This window comes from Vanacampus margaritifer, chromosome 2, assembly GCF_051991255.1.
Source record: "Vanacampus margaritifer isolate UIUO_Vmar chromosome 2, RoL_Vmar_1.0, whole genome shotgun sequence".
NCBI lineage: Eukaryota > Metazoa > Chordata > Actinopteri > Syngnathiformes > Syngnathidae > Vanacampus > Vanacampus margaritifer.
This window is the reverse complement of record NC_135433.1, coordinates 14,414,981-14,423,095: the sequence shown is the minus strand read 5'-3', so window position 1 is coordinate 14,423,095 and position 8,115 is coordinate 14,414,981.

Sequence of the window (8,115 nt, the reverse complement as noted above, 5' to 3'; positions counted from 1 at the left end):
ATTTATGACTGAAAGGCCTTCTAATTAGTAGATTAACACCTTAGCTGTTCTCAATGGGTACTCCTGCAAGCCTTTGGCCAATAGTTTTCAGACTGGATTCGGGTTAGAATTTCCCGCACCCTGTCTGCGGATGTGGGTTAATGTGCTTGGTGTGTATGTGAAGAATGGTATGTGCAGTTTTATTTTTCGTCAACAGGTGGCAGTAGCGATTCAAAATAGAATATTCTACGTTCAGTAGCTTTAAAGTTTCAAAATGTTCAGTTTGCAAAAGTAGAGTTTAAAGCCAGTGGTTAATATAACAAAATGTTTGTATTATGGTTGCCTTAAGCTTTTGGTCAAGCCTAATAATAAACATAATAATAGCATCATCAAAAATAACTTTTCTCCAGGTAGATTTCCTATTGTAACGGCTCATAGAGAGCTATGAACACATTTCTCCACCAGGTGGTGCTGTTGTACAAGCAGTCCAGTCAGTGGCCTTCTGTTCCACAGGTGACCTGAACATAATCAAATACGGCACAAGTTATTCCAAAGACAGCTGGCACCCATTTACAATTATTACAGCTTTCATTTGGGATTGTGGGGGATATAAACCCCCCCCCCCCCCCACACACACACACACAAAAGATATGCATTGTTGTCAGATTAATGTAGGCTAAATAGAGACAGAGCCTTTTTCAAATGACAAAATCCAATCTGAATCTATTCTCTAATTTCAACCTCATGAAATGATATTGAGTATTGGACTGACTATCATAATGTCAAAGTATAGAGATGTGACACGCATACAAGACACAGACGCGCACACACACACATGCAACCGCACGCTTGTCATCATCATCGTGTCATCTCCCATCACTCGGCCATCTTGTCTTTTTCCCCATCTCCCCGCATCCCCACTGTCCCTGTACTGCAGGTCTATATTCATCCCCCTTAAATCACATCACAGTGCCCCCCTCCTCCTTCTCCTCCTCCTCATACAATCCACCACTCTTGTTAGGATGGTCCCACTGCCTGGAACAAGTGTAGGAAGGATGAATCTCCCCTCGCTTTAGTTTCTCCACAGGGGTTCCCTGTTACTAATTCGTCTCCATTAAAAAGCAGAAAACCAGCCTGCCGATTCCCCTCAGTAGTGCCCCCTGTCCAGAGGGGTGGAAAAATAGCCCCCAACAACAATTTCACTGATCAACACGAAATCGGGTGGACACACAAAAAAAATTACTCAAGGACCCGTGACTGGAATTGAACAGGAAGTCAGCCATTTTGGTCGAATTCCCTACGTAGTGCCCCTTGGGAAAACAATACCCAAGGCCCCTACACTGGCTGGACTGCTCAACACAATTTGTTAAACAGAAAAAAATGTCTTAAGGACCTATACCCAGCATTAAACAAGAAGTCGGCCATTTTCGTTTGCAGTAGCCATTTTAGGTGAATTCCAGAATTTGCATTTGGATGAACTGTCGCTAAGGAATTAGCTTAAACAAGCCCCATGTACTGTGTCCTAGTGTTGTGTCGTTCACGTACATTTCGTTCAAAAAGAACGAATCTTTTCAGTGAACGTGAGTGAACGCATCACTTCCTGAAGTGATTCGTTCTTTTTTCAGTTCATTTGAGCTCAGCCACGCTCATGTCGTCAATCTTCGCGAACGACCAATCAGCAGCCAGCGTCACACGGGCAAGCGTACTCCCATGCTATTGGCGTTAGCCAACGCGGGTCAGCGAGTGAACGAGTCAGTGAGTGAACGTGTTGCCAATTCCGGTTCAGGAATGATTCAGTGAGTGAACGTACTTTTGTTTTTGATAGAAACACACTCATGACAACAAATATAGCAACATAACATTAACTGCATGTTTTATTTTTTATTTTTTTATTTTTTTTTACGTCCGTGCTGGCGGGGGAAAGGGGGGGGGGGGTGTTGCGTAGACGAATGATTCGATGAACGAATCTTTTGAAAGGTTCTTTTTAATGAACTGATTCTAAAGATTCAGTTCACTTAAAATAACTGCCATGCCCATCACTACTGTGTCCTTGGCAGATGAATGAACACGTTTTGCCTTTGTACCTAATGTGGGCGGACCATGGCATCAAAGTTGACTATTTTGAAGATTTGCTATGAAAAAGGGTCTGCGAAGGAATGTTCATTGCTTTAATTTTCTTTGCATCTGATTGAGCGGGGAATTCGATGAAGGTACAAGTAAACTCATCATGAATGGAGCCAAGTGGGAATGTTAATTTGAGAACGTTTGGCAACGGCCAATCTCGGTAGTGGGAACAATTTATCTGGAATGCTTGGGTAATGGTTTTAATTTCAAGTGTCACGTGGACTTGATGGTGATGGTGGTGAAGTAAATGAGGTACGTTTGATATCACCACCTGGCCAACATGCGCGCGCGTGCGCACACACGCACGCACACACACACACACACACACACACACACACACACACACACACACGCACACACACACACACACGCACACACACGCACGCACGCACACGCAAACACACACGCACGCACACACATACCATGGAGCACCAGCCATCAATCTATGAGAGGGAAAAAGACTCAAGGGCAAAGTTCAGGAAACAATTAAGAAAAATAACTGCCCTGCGACCAAGCAAACAGTGTGAATGCAGCTAAGTCATTATGTTGACATGCGGAAGGAAGCCTGCAAATATTGCTGACACAACAATTTACCCTTGCCATGTCACTATTAATGTCAAACGACATCCTTGGCAGAGGTCATTTCTAAACATTTAAACTTGTACAACTTGTGGTTGTAACACTAATAATCAAATATAGTTTAGCTGCTGCCTTTTCCAAAATAAGCAAGTTACCTGGAATTGTACCGTCTGGTTGGGTGGCGTGTGACGTTAAGGAGTCTGTGTGTGAGCTGTGGCCCACAGCAGGATGTGCATGAGTGTGTCACTGTGTTTACTCTTTTCCCAATGTTCAATAAATGGCTAAAATGTACATCAATGACTGTGTCTCTCCTTTCCCATATGAGAGGGCATTCCACCAGTAACGTAATATTCATTCATTTATCCATCCATCCATCCATCCATCATCTGAACTGCTTATCACATACTGTATATTCAGGCTTGGGGACTAACGGAACATGTACCGCCATTACGTAAACAGAGTGCAATTTTTTTTAACTGTATTCCATTACAGTTACAGGAAAAACATGTAATCAGATTACAGGTACATTTATTAAAAATAGGGATTACTTTGAGGGATTACAATTTCTACGATGGGAGAGAGTACGAAAGAGGGCGAGAGAGAGAGAGAGAGAGAGAGAGAGAGAGAGACAGAGCAACAGAGCGACAGAAGGACAGAGCAAGAGCGAGTGAGAATCAATCAATCAATCAATCAATCAAACAATCAATCAATCAATCAATCAATCGCCTACATGCTTTTTAATGACACAAGGATTCTTGCTATTTGTAGGCTGCCCGGGTCCCTTTCACCCGCAAATAGCAGAGCCACATTGTATAGAATATATATTGTGGTGATATTTATTTTTATTTTGTCTTCATGAGCATAATCAATATTGGTGTAATCCAAAAGTAATCCAAATTAATCAAGTTACATTACTTTAGTATTATGGTACTTGGATTACATTACTAACTACATTTTTTTTAGCAGGTAACTTGTAACTGTAACGGAATACATTTTAAAAGTAACCCTCCCAACCCTGCATATATTATATTATTGCAACCCCCCATTCTTACTATAAAGCATAGTCTTAATTTTGTACAATGTTAGCATAAAACACTAAAATCGTAGCAACAGATAATGTCACATTCCACACTAAACATGGAACCTACCAAAAGAAAGATAAGACTCTTCTTTCATTAGGAAAAAAGTATATTGCTATCTGTTTCTGTTTTGCAGCAACATGGCCCTGGTTGATTTCTTATACTCTGTTGCCACCTGCTGGCCGTTTTTGTAATAACTCCTATTCATTAAGCTTCTCTCTTCAGTTCAGAGGCTGCGTCAAAGCCTTCTGTATACTCTAGCATTAACCCCCCCCATCCTCCCCCCACCCATAAAAACATATAAATACATATTTGGGACACGTAAAATGTTTTAAAAAAAGAACGTATTTATACGTTTTTGGGGAGCAAATGAGTTAATATATTTAACTCTTTGACTGCCAAGCATTTTCAGAAAAGAGAACATGTGGGTGCCAGCTGATTTGAGCATTTTGACTGATATTTCGAGGTCCACAGAAAATTTTGTGTTTGGACTATGGAAACACACATACTACCAAATGAAAGATTGAACTCTCATCTTTCATCGGAAAAAAAAAGTTTGTTTCTTGTTATTCAGTTTTTCAGTAATCAACAATAGCAAATAGGTTAGTTTCACCCAAATGCTCTGTTTTGGACCAAAATACGGAGAAATCAAGCTTTTTGTGAAACAATGTTATTTCATGCACTCTAGTGAATTTGACACCTTTTTTTTCCATGAATGATGCCACAAACACCTAAACAGTGCTTTACTTCTGTAAAACACTACCACCAACAATGAAAAAGTGTTTTTTGATAGCAAAATATGTTTATTTACATTCAACAGTATAACAATTTGACAAAACAATTTGGCAAACTATTTACAAATGTGTGCAAACGTGGTACTATTTACAATTGTGTGGATGTTTCAACTACAGTTTTTCTTTTTGTAACACTTCCCTGCGTGCAAGTGGACGCAGCAGGATTTGCAAAACAGACTAGTTTCACTGCGATGGCGCCTTCGCGTGCAGACCCTACACTCTCTTGACGGGCCTTTTTTTCCGGGGAATAGCAAGTATATACTGCAGTGTGTGTTTGGCCATGTTGCCATCAAGTCTACTCTCAGGATCATGATACGGTGACGTTACGGTGGTGTTACGTCTGACTTCCTCATTGTCCTTCAGTTCCTATACCGGGTGGTTGATCCATCTTATCCGCTCCATTCATGGTGGCATCGTAGTCCATAACCAGTGTCTTCTCCGTGATAAGACTGTACCCACTCCTCCGACGAATATGCATTGGACTCGGGGCACTCTTCGTCGTCCGATTGAACGTCCGCCTGTGCAGAAGTGATCGGTTGTGCACCGCGTTTTCCGGCGTTAGCATCGCTAGCCGGTGAGGCTTTACGACGTGATTGAAGCCGCCGCGTCAACGCTTCCAACTTCGGCGTCAACCTCGGCGTCACCATCATTATCTTCGTCGTCATCAATGTGCTCTTTAGCATTGGTCGATGCTTTTCGTCTTTGAAAAAAATGCTCAAGCGTGAGCTGCTTGCAACCGGTCGCCATTTTCGCTTCCTCAGTCATTCTCCCCTCAACACTCTAGCTCTGCCTCACGTCTTCTACTGACGCCTACCCGATCTTGTCCAAAGAGAGCCATCGCTGCCATCTAGTGCCCATAAATAGTCATTATACTAACTCGATCTGCTTGATACTTTCAGCACAGCTGGCCAAGGCTTTCCTCCACCCGTTTCCAAAAAAACAACAAAAAAAACATAGTTAACGTCTTTTAACGGCACTCATTTGGATTTTACTAAACGTTATTAAACGTTTTTGGCTGGTTGTTGATTTATGTATTTATTAATTAGTTTATTGATTTATATTCTACATTGATCATGTTGCAGTAACTCCCAACTTTTCTTTATTTTAAGAAGCATTTAACATAAGAAAGTGAAGATTGTGTTACCTAATTTTGTCTGAATGTAGGTTTAGTTAGTGCGGCCATTAGTCCAACCAAAAAGGCTGCAAACATTAACAAAGATGGCTGCCAAGATGCCAAAACACCACTATTTCAGATGAGGCCTCATGAGCCACTTCTATATCAAATTGTAGTGGCTGCCATTCTCAGTTGAGTGAAACATATGCAAAACTTTATTGAAATGCATATCATGTACGTGGAGAAATGTGCGGCATCTGGAAAATGAGATCATGAGAGAACAAAAGGGTGACAAATGAATACAAATGGAGTTTAGTGGTGAAAAACAGACACAGAGACACACACACACGCACGCACGCACACACACACACACACACTCATATGATTTCTTCACCCGCGAGTGGTGAAGTTTTCTTTTTTTTTTACAAGGTGTCATTTTGTCCATTATTTTTTGATTAATTGCATAAAACTCATATTCTGTATAGCTAAACATGCAGAGGGTCAAATACAAATTGACCCTAATAAATGTTAATAAAACCAAAACAAAACCCCAGTACTATTTTTATGTAAATGAATGAAATGTCAGATCATGATCCACAGTAAAATAAGGCATTCTTTGCAGAAGATAAAAAATATATGCACATGAGAATTATTATATTGTCAATTGAATATGTTGCACCACTGTTATGACATCTACACTGTTATCTACACTAAGACAGTAGTAATGTCACAATTACTATAAATATTTGTATTAAAGACAGTTAGAGGTCTTAAATATAACACAACCAAATGTAAAACAGTGAGTACTGTGGTATTACGTGCGACGTGGTTTTACCCGCATCAGTCTAAACCTTCAAGTGTTATATGTTGGAGCTTTTGTAAACCCAGCACCCCCTGTAGAGGTAACTTAAGCGAATGTTGGTGAACGGTTACATCACAGATCGAGTTACTGACAAATTTATGTTAATTAGCATAATAAAGCACATCGTAGCACAACTCCATTGTAAACCAAAGTTTATGAGCTCATTTTGCTACGTGGATCTGCAACAGCTGCTCACTTTTTTTTTTGGCGGTTCTCTTTAAAACCTCCGCCAGGAAAACGTCGCTTTGAATGCTTGAGTCTGGTGGACATTTTGGATTTAGTCTGTTTCCAATAGACAGCTCCTTTCTGTTGTTGTGTAAATGCTTCGTAAACTTGTCTCATTGTGCAAGAACTTCCCCCGAGGGGGACGTTTGCATCTCCACTTCCTCCTGCCTCTTTCTTCACATTTCATTATAGTAGAGTACAGAACTACAAACTTTCTCTTTCTCTGCCCATGACTGAAAGCTCAGCTGGGTAAAGATCCAGGGCCACTTTCAAGTGACAGCCAAAGCAAAGTTGGTTTTCGTTTCCCCTGTGATAAATGCATTTGCTCTTAAGCAAACATGAAGACCAGCCTATGTGAGAAAAGTAAACCATTTTAAATAAGAGGGAAGAGGGGAAATCGATCAGAGTTATTGCGCAAACATTGGGCTTAGTCAATACAAAACTTTTTTTTCTTCTTTCTTTCTTTTTCTAGAGAGAGCTCAGTGTCGTTCATCAGTAATCTTACAGATTTGACATGTCATCGTCATTGCTCTCCCTCTTTTTTCTTTTTCTTTTTGTATGTGCGTGAGTATGTGCATGTGCGTGTGTGTGTGTGTGTGTGTGCATGTGTGCGTGCGTATGAGTGTGTACTCAGCAATTCACCTAAAACCTATTCAAAATCCCATATTGTTCAGCTAAACCAAATACTTCAGAATCCAGCTAGAATCGTGAGGTTGTCAGGAGACCCGAGCAAGGATCAAAGAAAGTGAAAGTCAATACAACACTTTGGAGTGAAAAGGAACTACTGGTGTACTGAGTAACAGAAATCCAACAGGTCAGCCAAGGGTATCAACAGCAGTTGATGACAGAAACATTATGAGAGCTGTGAAGAAACACTCAAAGACAGCAGTCAGTGACATCACTGCCAACCTCCACAGGGCAGGGGTGAAGATATCACATTACGCAGATCGAAAAAGAAGTAGAGGAAATATACCACAAGAAGCAAACCACTCATCAGCAAAAAAAAAATGGAAGGCCAGAATGGATTTTACAAACTAGTAAAGTAGTAAGAAGATGAGCCATGAACATTTTGGAACAAAGTTTTATCGACTGATAAGACCAAGACTAACTGCTACCAAAGTGACGGAAAGGTCAAAGTATGGAAAAGAAAGAATCTGCTTATGATCCAAAGCACACAAGCTGATGCGTGAAGCATGATGGAGGTAATGTCATGACTTGGGATTGCATGGTTGCTTCCGGAACTGGCTCAATAGTTTATTGATGATGAAAATCATGATTGTAGTAATCTACAAAACTATTTTGTCTGGCAATTTACAGAAACAATGAATCTATCGTGACAACACACACTGCCAATTTGGC